Below are 19,342 nucleotides of genomic sequence, written 5' to 3'. Positions count from 1 at the left end.
CATTTTCCTGACCCACTTTGTATGTGGTCATGTTATTTTTTAGTGTTTCTTAGATGTAGAATAAAAAAAATAAAAACACAATAGAAAATGTTTTTTAAGTTTTTGAGTAAAGCAAAGTGCCAATAAGATGATGATGATACTAAAGAATTGAAATAACGAATATAGCAGAAGCATATGGAAGTATTTATACTGTAAAATATACCAAGATGTCTTCAGATGGATAAATAACCCATTTAAAGAAGTTAAGCAAGGATTATCATTGGTAAGAAAATCACAGAACCAAATAAACGTAGAGCTTGAAGAAAGTTGTTTTTTTTTTAAATTCCAGTAGGAAAGCTAATGATAAACAGGAAGGCCCAGCACACACAAAAATATTTATAGATGCTTTTTTTTTTTTTGCAAAAGCACAGAAAAACAGGTGCCTATCACCAGGAGAATGGCCAAATGAGTCATGTAGAATGATAGCTTTGAAGATATTGAGCTGGAACACAGCTCAGAGGCCACTTAGTTTAAGCTCCACATTTCTACAGTGAGGAAACTGGGGCTCAGGGAGGTTTAGTGATCAGCCCAAGGTCACATAGGTTGAAAGCATCAAAGACGGAATTTGAACCCAGTTCCACTGTTTCCAAATCCAGTGCTTTTTCCATTGTACCATGATGAATCATTAAAGAAAAATTTCTAGAATTAGCAAAAACAAGCAGCAAATGTACAAGTGGAATTGTCAGGACCCTGGCAAGGATAAACTCATGATTCAACTGTCTTACAATACATTAAATGCCGATATTTTCACAATAAGAAAATAACACACAAAGTCACCAGAAAAAAAGAAAAAAATGACTTTCTCAAGAATATTAAAAAGGGGAATTAGATCAGAAACTGAAATATAAAATACACAAAATTAAGTTTGGGTAGCAAATCCATAATTATCTGCCCACTATACTCTTTCAAGGTAAGACATGGGCATTGTAGAAGCATTTAGCCTTTGAAGAGTTTGCAGAACATATTTATACTTCAAGGAGGCCTGAAAACAATAAAGACTTCTTCTAGTCAAAAAGATAAGGATTTTTTAAAATGGACATTTCTGAAATCAAGATAAATCATTTGTTAACAGAATGTGAGAATACTCTGAAGATCGTACTTGCTAAATTACTAAATGTTTTAGATGACTGTTTCAGACAAATAGATTAGACTGAGATGGGAAAGGGGTAGGGAAAAAGGCAAGGTAATATAAAGGCAAAAGCTCTATTTAATAAATGGGAAGTCACTAATTTCACTCCCTACAGAAGCTATTCCAGACCTTCCCTTCCCTCTTCAGGCCTCTGACGTCTACAAAAAGGGAGAGTCATGTGTAAGGTTTGGTAGGTTTGCAAAGTAGAGAGAGCAATAATGTCCAATGCAGCTGGAAGAGAAGCTGGAGCTAGGTTGTGTAGGGCTCTCAAAGCTCAACATGAGAATTTGTATCATGTACCATAGGCAATAGGAAACCATTAGAGTTTATTGAGTATGGGAGTGATAGTCAGACCTATGCTTAAGGAAAATGACTTTGGCAGTAGTATGTGGAATAGACTTGAATCAGTAAAAGCAACCAGATGAGTTCCTGAATTAGGGCTATACTCCCAAGGAAGTTCAATATTTTGTTTTGTTTTTCTAAAGCAAGAAGCTCCAATATACGCAAATATTCATAGCTATATTTTTGTGGTAGCAAAGAACTAGAATCAAAGAGTTTGCCCTTTGCAGATTGGCTAAACAAGTTGTGGGGCATAAATCTAATGCTGTGAATATGATGAATTCAGAGAAGCAGGGGAAACTTATATGAACTGAAACAAAGTGAAGTAAACAGAAGCAGGAAAAATGTTGTACCCAATGACTGTACCTGTGTAAACAGAAAAAACAAAAGCAAAACAACCAGAATTTAGTGCTGCATGAGGGTGATGACACAGCCAGTGACACAGAACAGAGAAGGGAAAGCATGTCCTCTTTACTTCTGCAGAGAAGTGGGGGGTGGGTACCGTGGCTACCAAGCCATGTACATTATGTCAGGAGTTCTTCCTGCGTTAATTGATTTTGTTATAAAGGATGTTCTTCGAGGATGGAGAAAGGGAGGGACACAATGTCAAATGTAGGTGATGTAAAAATACCAAGCTGTCAGTACATTTTAAGAAAAAGAAGAAAGTGAGTATTCCCTTTCAGTAGAAAGATTAAAGAAACATGTTTTAGCAATCAAACAAATAGAAGAAATCATTACAGACTATTGATGATTTTCATTGTGCAAAGATAAAATAATTTTGCATAGGAAAAAACAGGACCTCAAAAATTAAAAGGAACGTTGGGGAAAATATTTGTAGTGAACATGTAAGATAAAAATCCAATATTCAGAATTTAATAAAAATCGGTAAGCTTACCTAAGATCTATACATAGTCTCCAATGAAGCAATCCAAAAAAGATTATGAATAGATAATTTTTGAAGGAGAGATAAACCCAATTAGGAAAAAAATCAAATTATTTAATTTTCATAGAATGCAAATTGAAGCAACCTTGGTATGCCGTCTCCTACCCATCAAAATGATCACAACGATGGATAGTGTTAGAATTTACTGTTAGCAGTACTGCATACACTGTTGATGGAACTGCTCTCTGACAGTGTTCCATAATATGACACAAAACTAATTGGGCCTTTTAACCCAGTGATTCCTAGTAGGACTTTATCGTAAAAAAAATCATAAAATGAAAAGACCTATCTATATAAAAATATTCATTTGGTTGTCATAGCAAAAACCTAGAAACAACTTATATGTCTGATGATTTGGAATGGCTTGTCAAATCATGGTATAATAATTTAATATTTATGATATCATAAAAATGATAAATGTGAGTACGATGAAATATGGATAGATGAATAAAGTAATGCAAAGCAAGATCAGCAGAAATAAAACATTTATGTACATTTAGAAGATAGAGAATGAAACCAAGGATAAGGAGACATCAGATAGGCTTGGACACAGAGCCAGAACATGTCTTGTTTGACTTGGTCTAATTTGTTAGAGGCTAAGTAAGATATTATTCCATTTTTTAAAATATGATCTTTGTCTTTGTTGATAGTTCATAATTTTAAATTTTGAGAAATTTCTTTTGAACCTTTAAGCCTAGTGAATCATTCATTTCTGAAAGAATTCCTCTTCTACCACTACCACCCCCATACACATTCAGAATTATTTCAGATTACTAAAGTACAAACTACCTATATAGCTAGATAAATAAATAAGTAAATACAAGAGCATGGCACAGACCTGTAAGAATAGTGTGTGATATACTAAAGCTCAGGAGGAATTGAGGCTGATGAGACACTGAAAACAACAAAAAGAGATTTTGATCTGTTTTACTTTTTGTACAGTTAAAGGAAAGAACTAAAGCTGAGGGTAGATGGGGACTGAATAATGAACGAGGGAGGGGCAAAACTACTCATTTTTCTTCCTGTTTCTTCTAACAAAAGTGTGATATTTCAGAGTGGAAAGAATAAAATAAAAAACTGTTCAGAAGATACTGAAGCCATAGGAAGAAAGGACTGTGATGCCCTCAGTGTGTAACTTCCAATCACCAGTTCCAGGCAACCTAATCTGTCACGTATTGAAAAAATGGACAGGTGCCATGACTCTTAGCTGCTGTCAGTTGTACAAAAAAAAAAAAAAGAAAGAAAGAAAAGTCATGGAGATTTTTGTTGTAACAAAGAGCTGACAACAGAGGGGCTGCCTCTCAGTGTAGGAATGACTGACCAAATTCTCATATATGGATGTAATGGAAGATTATTGTTCCCTAAGACATTACAAAAAGGACAGTTTCAGGAAAACTATGGAAAACTTGTATGAACTGAAGTAGAGTGAAGTGAGTAGTACCAGGAAAACAATTTCTACAGTAATAACAATATTGTAAAGAAAAACAACTTTGAAAGTCGTTGGTCAACGTCATTGCCAATCCTGACTTCAGAGGACCAATAATGAGTCATTCCACCTACCTCCTAACAAGAGAGGATGATGAACTCAAGTGCAGAATGAGACATACATGTTTGAACATAAACAATGTGTGGATTTACTTGGCTTTGCCATGGTAATTTGTTGCAAAGATGATGATTTCTCTTTTTGTTGTTGTTTGAGGGTAAAAGGGAGTTAGCAATAATGTCCTTTCCTTCTTCACTTCAAAAAAAACAAACAAGAAAGGAGGATCATTGAAGCATTTAAAACAATGTACAGAAGAGAATAGAAACAAGTTTAGAGGGAAATATAAGCAAGATAATTTTGAAAGTAACATGTTGAATTTATTATATACTTTTTAAAAGCAAGCTGTACATAATGATAAGTCATTGTTTCATTGCCCTTTTTCTGTGTTGCATATAAAAATGCCATCTTTGTTTTGGTGTCCATTAAGTTCACAGTTCTTTAAAAATTTAAATATTAAAAATTATAGAAAACATTCCCCAGGACTGATTACTGGCAAATGATGTCCCAATTTTTGAAAAAAGAAAAAGAGGATGAAGTCTCCAAAAAGCCTTAAAACTATAGGCCAATAACATCACTTCATTCCCTGGAAAAATTCTTGAATGTATGCTTAGAATGGTAGCTTGTAAGCATTTAGAAAGAGGAATGATGATTACAGAGATCTAGTATGATTTCATAAATGACAGTTCAGGCTAGAGTTATATAATTTCCTTTTTATATATATAATTTCTACCCTCATAGATCAGAAGAATGAAATAGACTTAGCATACATACCTGAATTTCACCTAGACATTTTACAAGTCTCATTTTGTCTTTGTGGATAGATGTATCAGCCATTCAATTGATCACAAGCATTTGTTAATCAATTACTGTGTTTCAGGCACTATGCTAAGTGCTGGGGATATTAACAGTTGCTATCCTCACAATGCAGTCATTCTAATGAGGGAGACAAAATGACTAGGTAGACACAAGATATGTATAGAGAGAGGTAATCTAAAAAGGTGAGACTTGCTACAGAAGGTGAGATTTGGGTCTTGAAAGGAGCTGGAGAAACCTAGAGGCAGAAGTGAGGGGGCAGAGCATTCCAGGCTTGAGGGACAGCCAGTACATAGACACTGGGAGATGAAGTGGTGTATTTGGGGTGCTGCCTGTGTATGGAGGAGAGTCAGGTGTAAGGATGAAAAGGTGGGAAGGAGCCTAGCTTCCAGCCTCATTATTCCCCTGAGATTGTTCTGTTCAAAGTCACCAATAATCTCTTATTTGCTAAGTCTAATAGCCTTTTCCTGAGATTATAGATCATTCTTTTCTCCTGGATATTCTCTCTTCTCTCTTCTCTAGATTTTTGCCACACTATTCTTCCTGGTTCCCCACTCTGTCCCACTCCTCCTTCTTGGTTTCCTTTGCTAGTTCTTCCTCTATGTCATGCCTACTAACTATGACGTATCCCCTAAGGATCTGTGCTGGGCCATCCTCTCAAATAACTTATACAGTAAGTATACACTGTAAAACAAAAACAACTTTGAAAGACTGATCAATGCAAGAATCACAATTTCAGAGGACTGGTGATGAATCATGCTTCCAATTTGGTCATAATTGTTCCCTTGGTGATCTTATGCAGATGATTCCCAAATCTATGTGTAGATATACATCACCTATCTTGGGAGCTGATGTCATCACATATCTCCAACTTCCACTTGGATATCTTGAACTGAATATCCCATAGGCATCTCAGAATCAGCCTGTCTGAAATGGAACTCATTATCTTTTCATCTAAACCATCTCGCCTTTCATAACTTCCTGATTTCCACCATGAGTCCTTTGAAATTGTCTTAAATCATTTTCTTGCTGAGAAGAGCTGAGTCTATCAAAGTTAATTGTCTTCTCTTTGTACTATATCTTGCAGGTACAATTTTTAACATCCCTCCTCCCCATTAGAATGTGAGCTTTTCATCTTTATTTGTATCCTCAATGTTTAGCATAGTGCCTGGCATATAGAGAGCACTTAATAAATGCGTGTTGACTGATTGACAGGAAGGGAAATGTTCTAGGGGGCTATAGATAACAGCCCCCAGGATCTGGATTGGGCAATACATTTGGATATTATGAACACCCAGGGAAATGACATTGCTTAGTGAAGGTGGGAGGCTATGAAAGTATCCATGGGAAACAGAGTATTTTGACTCCCTCTACCATGAATCATGAATCAAGGGTATGAGAAAAAAGTATAGCCAGTACTGGAGAGGGTGAACAGAACTACAGTGTCATCCGGAAGGAGCCATGCTTCAGTGAGAGTCTAAAGATGGAAGGGTCAAGAAAGAAAGAAATTAAGGTGAAAAGGAGTTTGTTCTTTCTGAGGCAGGCATTCCAGAGGACACAGGGGAAGGGGCATTGGAGTGGGGCATATTAGGGGTGAGGGTGGAATGGAGGAAGGTTGAGATCAGTAGGCCTGAGGGAGAGGCAAGTTGAAGCTAGAGAACAGGATTTGTATCCCAGCTATTCTAGATCCCCATAATGGAGTGAGTTTAATGAGATTGGAATATATTCACCATTAAGTAGTGGATCCAGCAAGAATGTCAGTGCTTGAAGAGTTCATTGAGGGAGGCATGAGAGTAAACCGTTTCAAGAGCTCTCTTAAATTTCAACCTTCTTATAGAGAAAACTCATGTCATGGCAAGGAGAAGCACATAGAATTACATGAGAGATGATCAGGATGAAGGGCCTATTAGGTAGAGATGGTAATACACTAAGATTCTTGTCTTAATCAACTACACAAATGCAAGATGAGGAAGGGATAGCAACATTGTTATTCATGGTGCCTAGAATCAGTCAGCAGTGTTACGTGTTAGCAAAAACAGTGCTAATAATGTGCTCTTAAGCTCCATTGCTAAAGATGTCTATCATGAACAAAGGAGGGGATAATTCTTTTTTCTCTGGCTTGGTTATCCCTCTACCCTGGTTCAGTTTTGAACACTGTATTAGAGGAAGAAAATTAACACACTTGGGTCCCAAAAAGGGACACGAGATAGTGAAGGACTGTAGACCATAACATTATATATATATTGGTCACATGACCAATAGTTAAGGGAACTGGCTATGTTTATTATCTGGAGAAAAGAGAACTAGGGGATACATGGTAACTGTCTTCAAGTATGTAAAGGGTTCTTTTCTGTAGAAGAGAGATTAGTTATGTTCTATTTGGCTTCTGAGGAGCAATGGCTACAAATTTCAGAAAGGGAGATTTTGGCTTAGTGTCAAGAAAAACGTACTATAGAGTTGTCTAAGAATGGATTGGGATGCTTTGGAAGGTAGTTGGTTCACCATCTCTGGAGGCCTCCAAGCAGAAGTTGAGTGATCTTTGGTCAGGGATGTGGTTGAGGGTTCAGGTACCTCACTAAGGTATAGGTTGGACTGGATATGTTATGGATTATATCAGTTAACCTCTGCAGGCCTCACTTTCCAAATATATAAAATGAGGGAGTTGGACTAGATTACCTCTAAGGTCCTTTCTAGCCCTAAATTCTGTTATCCTTTGGCCTCCAAGGTCCTTCCAACTTTGAGATTCTGTGGTTCACTGGCACCTGTCTTATTTATATTTCCCACATCACAGGTCTGTCTGAGAGCCGAAGACATAATAGCCATACAGTAAATGCTTGTTGAATGAATTGACTTATGAGATATTGATGAGACATCCCAGAATGGCCAACTATTTGCCAGAAAGACAATACAGATTTAAGATTTTCAGTTTCATGTGTAATCATCTTTTTTTTCTAATCTATCATGAAATGCTTGTTTTATTTCTGAAGTTCAAAATAAAATAATTTTTTTTAAAAAAATGAGGTTACTAATACCAAAATTTCCTGGGCATTCAACCAAACTAACAGATGTTTAAAATTTTTGTGTCCCATTCATTGTCCTTGCTAAAGTCTTCCATGGATGCTGACTTGCCAGTATTCCCTGGGATAAGAGGAGGATGATTACTTTTTTCCTGATGCCTGATTTCTTTGAAGATTTAAATGCAGGGAGAGCCTTAGAGGGCCAGACAGCTGCTAGAGGTAGAATCCTTAACAACAATCAAATGTTAGCATAAGAGGCAGCAGGGAGCTCTCTCTCGCTCTCTCTCTCTCTCTCTCTCTCTCTCTCTCTCTCTCTCTCTCTCTCTCTCTCTCGCGCGCGCGCGCGCTCTCTCTCTCTCTCTCTCTCTCTCCTAGGTAACAATGTAGTGCACAGATCAATATTTAGGAAGTTGGATTTAATTCAGAACTCCATTTCAAATCATGTCATGGAAGATCTGTTTGCTTTAACAGCATTTTATTTCAGATCTTGATCTTAGAAATCCAGTAAATAACTTACACCCTTTTGCACATGGTACAAAGAGTAGCAGGTTTATTCTTCTTCCACAATTATTCCTCCTCCCCTTTCTTTTAAAGAAGGGCTTAAGAGGGCCTGAAAGAAGTAACCACCATGGCAGCAAGATGCCTGAAGTGTGGCACGGCAACCGCCTCAGCAGGAAGAAGAAAGGCGAGAGTTTAGTTCTTCGGTTTTTATTTTTTAAAAGGGCCAGCATTGGTCCACTCAAGAAATAAAATGAGTAATGCAGTTACCACAAAGAGCCTTATCTGTCTTCTGCTCCAAAAATCCCTTCTTGGTCATTCGTTGTGAGGCAGCCCAGGCATAGTAACTTTCCTTTCACTGCAGAATCAAAGCTGCAGGTGCTCACTCCTGTTTATGATGCACAAGCTTTTGAACTGAGAAACTCCATGTTCCACTGTTCAAAACAGGATAGCTGGAGGTTCAGGACTCCCAGCAGCAGACTCATATCCACTGACCTTTGGCTGTGAAAGAAAGAGCATTTCACAGATTAACTGCTGACTTAAAACCTCATCATTGACTCGTGAAGAAACTAATGCCTTTTTATTAAAATAAATGCTACAGCACCATCTAAACTGTTCTTCCTAGTGGGTCCCCAACTTTTCCACTCTGATTTTCCCAGATGATCCAGACTGTAACACCAAGAGGAATGTAGTCATATTCCTCAGATGTCTTTGCCAGGGACCAACAACCCATGCCATGAAGGATGATTAAGCAACACAGCAGAGTTTGGTCTGGGCCTCATTTTATCTTCTATCCTTTCTTCTCCTACACTCCCTGTATCAGGTCATTTGCCAAATCATGTCATTATTTTTGCTGTGGTATCTGTGACATCTGTCCCCTCTCTTCTATTCCCACTGCTACCTCCGTAGTTTAGGTCCTCATTACATCTCATCTAGACTATTGTAAGTAGCCACCTAAACAGTCTCCCTACCTCCAGTCTTCTCTATCTAATCTGCCCTTCAAACTTCTGCTAGAGTAATTTTCATGATGACATAAATCTGATCCTTGAACTCTCCTATCCAAACATTCCTTATTATTTCTGGGGGAGAATGAGGATCAGAGAATATTGGGGTAAAGATTACATAAAATCTTGTCATGAAAATAAAGCATGAAAATGTGCTTTAATGATAATTATCTTTCAAAATAAAGAGGAACCATCAAGGAAAAATTTTATTCTGGATCTAATTCTTATCAGCAAGTGGAAACTGGTGGCTCTGAAAGTGGAAATGCTGAGGACCTTGGGGGAAAATGACCACTTTCACTTCATCATAGAATTTGTGGTAAATAGAAAGAAAGCTATGAATTATCTAACATGTACCCTAGATTTTAGGACAGCAAATTGCAGAAGATTCATAGAAAGACTAGGTAGGATCCCTTGAACTAAAATTTCTGGAGAAGTTAGCCTAAGAGGAATGAAGGCATCTCTAGAATAAAAATAAAATCTTCAGATAAGAAAGGAAACAAACATTTATGAAGCATCTACTATGTGCCAGGCACTGTGCTAAACACTTTGGAAAGATTAACTGATTTGATCCTTACAACAACCTGGGCGGGGGGGAACAGGTGTTATTATTATCTCCATTTTACACTTGAGGAAACTGAGACAGTCAAGGTAAGTGACTAAGCTATATTTGATCTTAGATCTAAACATTCAACTCTTAGTTGCTATCTGAAGAGACTGATGTGGATATATAGGGAAATTGCCACTAATTTCTCTTTTAAAAGATGTGCACATACCATATAGAAACAGAGAGGTAACAAAAGAATACAAAAGCATAGTATGGTCATATGATAATAGTGTCAATAATGCTATAGCTCAGAATGAACTGAGCTTCTCAAGAAAAGCTTGCTGTTTTTTATCTGCACCGAGAAAAGAGGAGAATCAAAGAAAGGATTGGTTCACTGACAATAGACAGAATACATAGCAGTCAAACCCTTGTTTTACTTCTGTTTTCTCTGTCAAGAAATTTTTTTTTTTTTACTTAAAAGGACAGAGCAAAGGTAGCTTGAAACAGGAGTATAGAAATAGTAAGAGAACTTAGCTGCCTTTAATGAATCTGGCCTTGGATCCTAAAGAACTGGCAGACGAAAATTGAACAGGAAGGGAGAGTGGCAAAGAGAAGACAGTCTACATATATTCCCCCAGCTAGATTCCAGAGGCTACCCACCATGTAAGAAGAACAGCACTTGAGACACCCATAAATTGATAGAAGACAAAGTCCAAGAAAGGAGTCTGTAGGAAAATCCCTGGTTTCAAGTGTCACAGATGTCCCAAATGGATAAAGTATAGGCAGAAAGCAAGATGAACAAGAATTCTTAATACCAGGAGGTAAATTTGACCTCATGTGAGACTTAATGCAACCCATGCCCAGGAGATAGCTTTGAATGGATATATATTATTCTTAAGGCAGGATAGGGCATAGAGGAACCACAGTGGCTTTGTATATGAAGAACATAAATTCACATATGAACAAATTCAGGAAGCAGGAGAAAAGATTCAGAGAGAGGATTTAAATAAAGATCATTAAATAAAGATCATTTAAATAAAGGGGGGGGTGGGGCCAGGAGGTACTCAGCAGGGAAGGAGGTAGGGAAGGGAAGCAGCAGTTCTCCCATCAGATTATGTTACAAACAACCTGGCCAGAAAGAGATGAGTTCAGGTAACAGATTATAAGCCTGGCACATGATAGAATATTGATGGGAGATGTCACTTAATAAGATATCTATTGGAACTCTCTCTGCCAAAAAACAGAGGAGGTAATAATTTCTTAGTTTGCCTTAATGATAATTTCATTCTAAAAAGGGGAGAAATTTCTTTTTGATCTGATTTTTACCCACAGGAAAGGTTTGGTATGTGATAGAGGTAAGGAAAGCTAGATGTAGTTTGACATGCAACCTAGATTTTTGGAAAGCAAATTAAAAAGGATTCACAAACAATATGTATAAGATCCATTGGCTAACATTCTGTAAGAGGAGTTAGCCTGGGAGGCATGGGAAAGATTCAAGAAAAAAAAATTCAGGAAGACACAAAGAAATAGTTCTGATGAAGTGAGAGAGTTATCTGAAAGATCAGTGTGGACTCACTAACCAACTTAGATTTTTTTTTTGGTATAAATTTTGTTTTACTCTTTAGTTTCTCATTTGTCTTGACTCAATGTCCTATTTACACCTGGAGAAGCATCATTCTTAGTCTTATTGTTCATCTACTAGAGTGATAGAAGACAGTAGAGAAACTGGTCCATAGAGCCACTTTTCTGCATGGCTTAAGAGAGGGGTGTTTTGGTTTTTTTTAGCAGCCTAGGCACTTTTGTCTGGGAATTAAAAGTTCATACTCTGAGCCAGACACTTCTTGTGTTTCCATTCTCCCTAGGGGAAGGATGCAGCACATCTTCGTGAAAGGCATGTTAGCATTGGCAGGTTGTCACTTCCAAAAAAAGCCTAACTTGGATTTTTTAAAAGGACATGTGCAACTTAGCAAATTGGCAAAGATGACAAAAGAGTCAAAAAGTCAGTGTTGGAGGGGTTGTAAATAGAGGCAACACTACTACATTGTTGGTAGATCAGCCACCAATTCCCAGTGTCCCAAAACGTAATATAAAAATGTTATCAGGAAGTACTGACAGTCTCCAAGTTTGGGGATTGTTTTTATCTTCCATTCAAGTCTTTTATTTGTTTTTCATTTGTCAAAACACTTTGGTGGGTCTCTATTTTTGTATTTTAAAAAAACAACAACAAACAAAACCCAGAAGCCTATGGAGAAGATTTCTGTCACTCAAAATCATGGAATTAAAGAAGCTTAAATTCTTGAGCCCCTTTTCCTGATGAGATGGACTGTGGACAAAAATACCTGTAAGAAAAACTGCCAGCCAGTGTTTACTTGAAGATTAGGATGCATTAAGAAGAAAATAAAGGTCAGAAGGAAAATATCACTTACCTATTTAATATGGGGCCTTGACAGTATTTGGGAGTTATGTAACTTCTCTGAAATCAGACCAATTCTTCCTGTTTAAGAGGGACACTCCCTATTTCTCTGAAAACGTTAACTGTTTTCCCACTTAATTCTCTGAAAAGCCTTCCTAATCTAACAAAACTAAGTGGCATGTTAAAGGTAGTTCCTAACTATCATAAAAAATTATTAAAAATTGCTAACCACTAGTTAAACTCAGTTTTGTAGTCATCTGTGAAACCACTGATTGCATATCCAATAGCATCAAAATTAACAGTGAAAGTAAACAAACAAAAAATATTTTAAAAGGTCAAGTTGTCAGGAAGTTGTCACCTTGACCTGATCCAGAGCACAGGAAAACCAAAAAATTTAATTTCCTTAGCTGAAAATAATAACAGCCTGCAAAGTTAAGGGGGATAAATGAGATTAATCTGACAGTGTATTACAATTACCTTAGGATCATTGCTATAAGACTCTGATTGATATGTTAGGAATCTGAAACCAGGTCAAAAATAGCAGAAGGAAGTAGGACGTAAAAGTACCTGAAAGAAATGACAGATACCTGAAGGTGTTGACAGTCCCTCGGATCCATGTGCCAGTTTTGCTCTGCCAAAGAATTAGAGAAGCAGTGGAAATTTCTAACCTCTGCATGTCTTTGGAATAGTTGAGTGTCCCCAGGGAACAACTAGATGTCTTATATTATTTCTGAGTTGTGGGAAACTTTAGTACCAATTCAGAACACTTTTGTCTTACAAGCAAATTATAAAATCATAGCTTTAAGGCTGGAAAGGACATAAAGACCATATAGGCTATCCTTATTTTTCAAAACAAACAAATGAAGGGGTTACATATTAAGGTCACATTGGCAGTAAGGAATAAAATGAGGATTTGAAACCAGGTCCAGTGATTCCAGCTGTAGAACTCTTTCCATTTAGCATCACTCCAGAATCTCAATATAAATTAATTTATTCATCTTCATATACTTTACATACAGTCACATAATGAGAGTGAAGCTTAGTCTTTGAGGCTCTTTTGAGGAGAAAAAAAAACTTGAAAAGAGGATGGGAAATAAATTTTTCTCCAAGGACTGTAATGGGTGCACCCCCAAAATGTTGATATGTCATCTCATTACCATTATAGTTAATGAAATTATCTATCGTTTCTATGATTTGTTCTTTGACCCACCAGCTCTTTAGAATTATTATTTTGCTTCCAGATGATTTTTAATACTTTTTTCCCCAGCAACCCTTTACCTAAGTTTTATTGCATTGTGTTCAGTGTGTATAATATTTCTGCTTTTCTGCATGTTTGTGAGCATTTTATGCCCTAAGATATGATCAGTTTTTGTAAAAGTGCCATGTACAGTTGAGAATTCTATGTTATCCTTTCTGTTTCCATTCAGTAATGACCAGAGGGTTTATCATATCTAATTTTCCTAAAATTCTCCTCAGGTCATTAACTTGTTTATTTTTTGGTTAGATTTATCTAGGACTGCTAAGAATAAATTGAAGTCTCCCACTATTATGGTTTCACTGTTTATTTCTCCTTGTTATTCATTTAATTTTTTTCTTTAAGTATTTAGAAGATATACCATTGGATGCACATGTATATTAAGTATTGAAATAATTTTATTGTCTGTGTTACCTTCCAGCAAAATATAGGTCCCTCTTTGTGCTGTTACCTTATCTGAAATCATAATTGCTACTTCTGCTTTTTTTTTTTAAGTTCAACTGAAGCTTTTTGCTCCTGCTACATATTTTAGCAGTGTGAGTGCTTCAAGTAAGTTTTTTATAAGCAATATATTGCAGGATTTTGCTTTCTAATCCATTCTAGTAACCTTTTCCATTTTATGGATAAGTTCGTCGTATTCACATTCAAAATTATGATAGTTATGATAATTGTCTCTTTCCTCCATCCTATTCTTACACTTTTCCTTCTCTGTACTCTTCCACTCCCTATTTATTTCATTTTCCTTTTAACCTTCTCTTCACCATTGCCTCCCGCTTCCCAGGCTTAGAGTTTGTTTTGCTTATGACTAACCCTGAATCCTTATAATCCTCCCTCTTATAATCCCTCTTCCTGATGCTATCTGTAACTCTAACTGAATAAATTTCTACATAAAACTGAATATTCTGTCACATTTTGACAGTGTAGATAAGAGTGAAAAAACTTCTAACATCTGCCCCATTAGAATATAAAGTTTATCCATACAAAGTCACTTCTTATTCTTCACTAGTAATTATCTTTTTATTTTTCTTTAGACTCTGATATTTGTATTTCATGATTCCTTTTTAGCTGTGGTTTTTCATCAGGAATGTTTGAAAGTTCTCTGTTTCATTGAGGATCCATTTTTGCCCTCATAGGATTATACTCAGTTTTTCTGCATAAGTTATTTTTGTTTGTAGACCTTTTATCTTTTGCCTTTTGGAATATCTTATTCCATGTTCCCCACACCTTTAAAGTGATAGCTACGAAATCTTATGCAGAACTGATTGTGTTTCCTCCATATCTGAATTTTTTCTTTCTAGTTACTTGTAGTATTATTTTTTCCTTTTGTCTGGAAGCTCTGGATTTTGGCATTGACATTTTGGGATTTATTTCCGGAGGTAATTAGTGGGATGTTTTTTCTTCTTTCCACATTGCCCTCTAATTCTAATATATCTAGATAATTTTCTTTACTAATTTCTTGAAATATGATATCCAGTGTCTTGTTTTGGTCACAGATTTCAGGTAATCCAATGATTCTTAAGTTATCTTTCCTTTTTATTAACAAAAAAGAGAAAGAACAGATCAATGAATTGAGAATACAACTAAAAATAATAATAAACAAATTTTAAAGCCCCAATTAAAGGCAAAATTAGAAATCCTCAAAGTCAAGAAGGTTAAGAAAATTGAAAACAAAAAAACCCACTGAATTAAATAAGAGCTAAAAATAGGAGATTAAAAAAACTAATAAACCATTAGTTAGTAGTTTTAAAAAATAAGAAGCAAACCAAATTATTAGTATTGAAAACAAAAAAATAGAATTCGTAACAAGTCAGTAAGAAATAAAAGATATTATTAGAAATTCTTTTGCATGACCGTATGCCAAATAAAACTAACAAACTAAATAGATGAATATTTGCAAAAATATAAAGTACCCACCCAGATTAACAGATCAAGAAACAGGGAGTTTAAACAACTGAATTTCAGAGGAAGAAATTAAATAGCCGTAGATTAAACTTCCAAAGAGAAAAACTCCAGGACAGATTGATTCACAAGTGAATTATGTCAAACATGCAAAGAATAGTTATTTTCAATATTATATAAACTTCAAAAATAGCAGAAGGTATTTTACCAAATTCCATCTATGACATAGTTTGTGGTTTTGATACATGAACTAGGAAGAAAAAGAAAGCTAAACACCTCATGTTAATTCATCTCTAATGAACACTGGTACAAAAAAAAAATTAAATAAAATATTAGCAGTGACTGAAACAATGTATTGCAAGAATATATGCCATGACCATTTATACCAGGAATACAAGATTGACTTACTATTAGAAAAACTATCAACTTAATTAACTAGATTAATAATAAAATCATGTTTATGTCAGTAAATGTTAAAAAAAAACAATGTTCATTTCTGATTAAAAAAACATTAGAAAACAGGAATAAATCATTCTCTCCTTAAAAGGATAAACAATACACATCTAAAATCAAGAGCTACTGTTATATACAATGAGGGTAAACTACAGTCTTTTCTGATAAAAGCAGGGGTGAAATAAAGATATCCGTTGTCATCCCTTTTGTTTGAAATAGTGCTAGAAGTGCTACCTATAGCAATAAGGAAAAAACTTGAAGGAATAAGTAAATGTAAAGAAGCAAAATTATCACTTTTTATAGATGATATGATATATGTAAATAACCCTAAAAAGTCAACAGAACAATTAAAACAGTTAATAGCTTCAATGTGATAATTAAAAAGGTTCAAGAGACGTAGTTTCTGGGTAATTTGATCATTTTATTAATAAGACCAGCATGTTATTAATAAAAGGATGGTCTTTCGGTTGTCTCTTTTACACCAAAAGCAGTCATGGTGGTGGGCTCACAGTTCATATATCCTTCAAAGGGTAGGTGTTCCTGAGGGGTAGCAATCAACTGTGATTGGATAACACAATAGAAAGTGAGCTGTATTAAAATGAGAGACAGAATGATATCATTTCACTCTCCAGAGTGACATTGATCCAGACCAACGATGAAATATTCTATCCACCTCCTGAAAGAAGGGCAATAGATTTCGGATGCAGAATGAGATGTATTTTTAAATACATCCAAGGAAGGAATTTGTTTTGCCTGACTCTATATTATTGGGTTTTTTCTCTATTTTTTAAAAATTAAGTTGATGGTAGGAGAGAAAGAAAATAGATTTGTTAATAAAAAAAAGAGAGGGGTGGGGGGCATGCAGCAGACATGAAATACTGGATGTATTTTCAGATGAGGTCACTATATTGTTAGTTTTATTTAATTGTTTTATGTTGTTATAAGATACCTCTCACCAAATGACATCTGTAAATGTTGGTAATATAAAAACAAAACACATCAATAGAAATTTTTTAAGAGAGGAAGGGATAGGAAAAAAATATCTTATTTAGAAAAAGACTATCTGGTAGCTTAGTATTTTGTCCTTAAATCCTTGTAAGCTCATAGATGACATTAAAAGAGGATAAGTTAGGATAAGTTACAATGATCCTGATTGAAAGTGGGTCCCAGATGCTGGCAAACAAAAATTCCATAATCTGTTGCCAATCTACATTCCAACCTTATCTTCCACTACTCCCATAGCCAAACCCTCACTCCAGCCAGACTTGTCTATCCATTGTTCCTGAAAGTGCCTTTTATATTCTCCCCTGTAATGTCTTTTCTTATGTCTTTCTCCCAGCCTACATCCCTTCACCTTCTCAGTACTTAAGGCCCATCTCTTTAAGCCAAACTTTCCTAGTCTTCTCAGTCCACATTTAGCTCACCCTACTCTGAAATTCAATAGAACTTATATTTGCACCATTCATTAAGCATCTGTCTATATCACCTTATTAGTTTTTGTAGATAGATATCTGCTGAATTACAACCATAGGCACTGTTCTAGTCTACCCGGTTAATAAACACTAAAAAGTATAATTCCAGGAGCTTACAGTCTAGTCAGAAAGGATATCAGCCTCCACACCACCTATTTACTCCTCAACTTAGTGAATTCAAAAATCACTAATCTTGCTGCTAAATCCAATTGCTTTTTCCCTGTCCTTATCTTCTTTCACCTCTCTGCAGTATCTGACTTCACCAGCTAGCTCCTTAATATCCTTTCCTCAGCCAGAACCCATGACTTAAACACTTTCTGACCTTATTATCATCTTCCCATCTCTTATGTCTCTCAGGGTTCTGCCTGTGACCCACTTCTTTCATCAACAAGCAGTTTAGTATACAAAGACACATTGGTTGATTTGGGAGAGTCAGAATACATCTTTCTCCCCATTGCCGCTTCTAGACTCTCCCTCTATCACCATCAGTGAGGTTCACACTATCCAAATTTGTCAACAAATCCAAATCCTGGTGGCTATTATCCACCAACCCCAAGAAATTTGTCTTCCTTCTCCAGTGAATTCAGTGCCTGGTTCATTCTTCCTCTCTATCCCAACTTCTGTCTTCTTATTAGCAGAATTCAACATATATAGATGTTCCCTCAAATATTCTAAGTCATTATCTTTCCCCCTAAACACTCCCTCTCCCCCTTCCATATTACTGTAGAAGGCAACACCATCCTCCCTCGGGCTCGCAATCTAGACCTCATTCTCAGCTTTTCACTTATCTCTCATCTTCCCTCCTTTGCCTCTGCCACCGCCCTGATACAGGCCCTCATCACCACATGCCTAGACTATTATAATTGCTTGCTGGTGGATCTGCCTCTCTGAAGTCTCTCCCCACTCCAATCTATCCTCCATTTAGGCACCAAAGTGATTGTCCTAAAGCATAGATCTAATCATCCTATTACTCAGTAAAATCCATTGACTTCCTGCTTCCTCCAAGATTAAATACAAAGTGCTTGGTGTGGTTTTCAAAGCCCTTCATAACCTAGCCCCCTCTTGCCCGTTCAGTCTTCTCATGCCTTATTCTATAACATGCACTCTTCAGTTTGTGATACTAGCTTCCTGGTCGCTCCACAAACAAGACACTCCATCTCTTAGCTCTGGTATTTCTCTGGCTATCCCCCATGCCTGGAACACTCTCCCGCCTCAGTTCTGACTACTGAAGTCCGAACTAAAATCCCACCTCCTACAGGCAGCGTTCCCGATCCCCTTTCATTCCAGTGCCTTCTCTCTGTTATTTCCAATTTATCTGACATATAGCTTGCTTTGTATATATTTCTTTACATTCTGTCTCCCCCATTAGATTCTTAGTTCCTCAAGGGCACTTGCTGTTTTTTGCCTCTTTTTGTATCTTCAGCACTTAGCACAGTGCCTGGCTCATAACAGGCACTTAAATGTTTGTTGATTGATTGGAAACAGAGTAGATACCTATCAGTAGGAAATACCTAAATAAATTGTGGGTTTTGTTGTTGTTATTTGGTTGTTTCAGTTGTATCTGAGTCTTTGTGACCCCATTTGAGGTTTTCTGGGCAAATACTGGAGTGGTTTGGCATTTCCTTCTCCTGCTCATTTTACAGATAAGGAATTAAGGCAAACAGGGTTCAGTGACTTGCCCAAGGTCACACAGCTAGTAAGTGTCTAAGGCCAGATTTGAACTTCCTGACTCCAAACCCAGCACTCTATCTAAACACCCATAAAATAAATTGTGGTAGATAAATATAAAGGGACATTACTCTGCTCTAAGAAATGATGACTATGATAAATACAAAGAAGCATGGAAGAACTTAATATGAACTAATACAAACTGAAGTAAGCAGAGCCAAGAAAACAACATATATTAATTCCTTCAACGATGTAAATGGAAAGAACAACAAAACAATTAAAAATTAATATTGTAAAAATTATAAAGAATATG

At 36.2% G+C, this 19,342-nt stretch overlaps 1 protein-coding gene and 1 long non-coding RNA gene across 4 annotated transcripts in view; one reads left to right on the top strand and one right to left on the bottom strand.

Annotated features, from left to right (window-relative positions):
• Positions 1 to 19,342, top strand: part of ALG14 (ALG14 UDP-N-acetylglucosaminyltransferase subunit) — a 106,413-nt gene that overhangs the window by 64,446 nt on the left and 22,625 nt on the right. The window lies entirely within an intron of this gene.
• Positions 8,282 to 19,342, bottom strand: part of LOC140527264 (uncharacterized) — a 36,451-nt gene continuing 25,390 nt past the window's right edge. Inside the window, exon 3 of the long non-coding RNA XR_011974736.1 lies at positions 8,282 to 8,822. This is a non-coding gene — a long non-coding RNA (uncharacterized lncRNA). The remainder of the gene's footprint in view (positions 8,823 to 19,342) is intronic.

Source organism: Notamacropus eugenii, chromosome 2 (assembly GCF_028372415.1).
Source record: "Notamacropus eugenii isolate mMacEug1 chromosome 2, mMacEug1.pri_v2, whole genome shotgun sequence".
Lineage (NCBI taxonomy): Eukaryota > Metazoa > Chordata > Mammalia > Diprotodontia > Macropodidae > Notamacropus > Notamacropus eugenii.
Note: the sequence above shows the minus strand (reverse complement) of the source record. Positions and strands in the feature narration are given on the sequence as shown.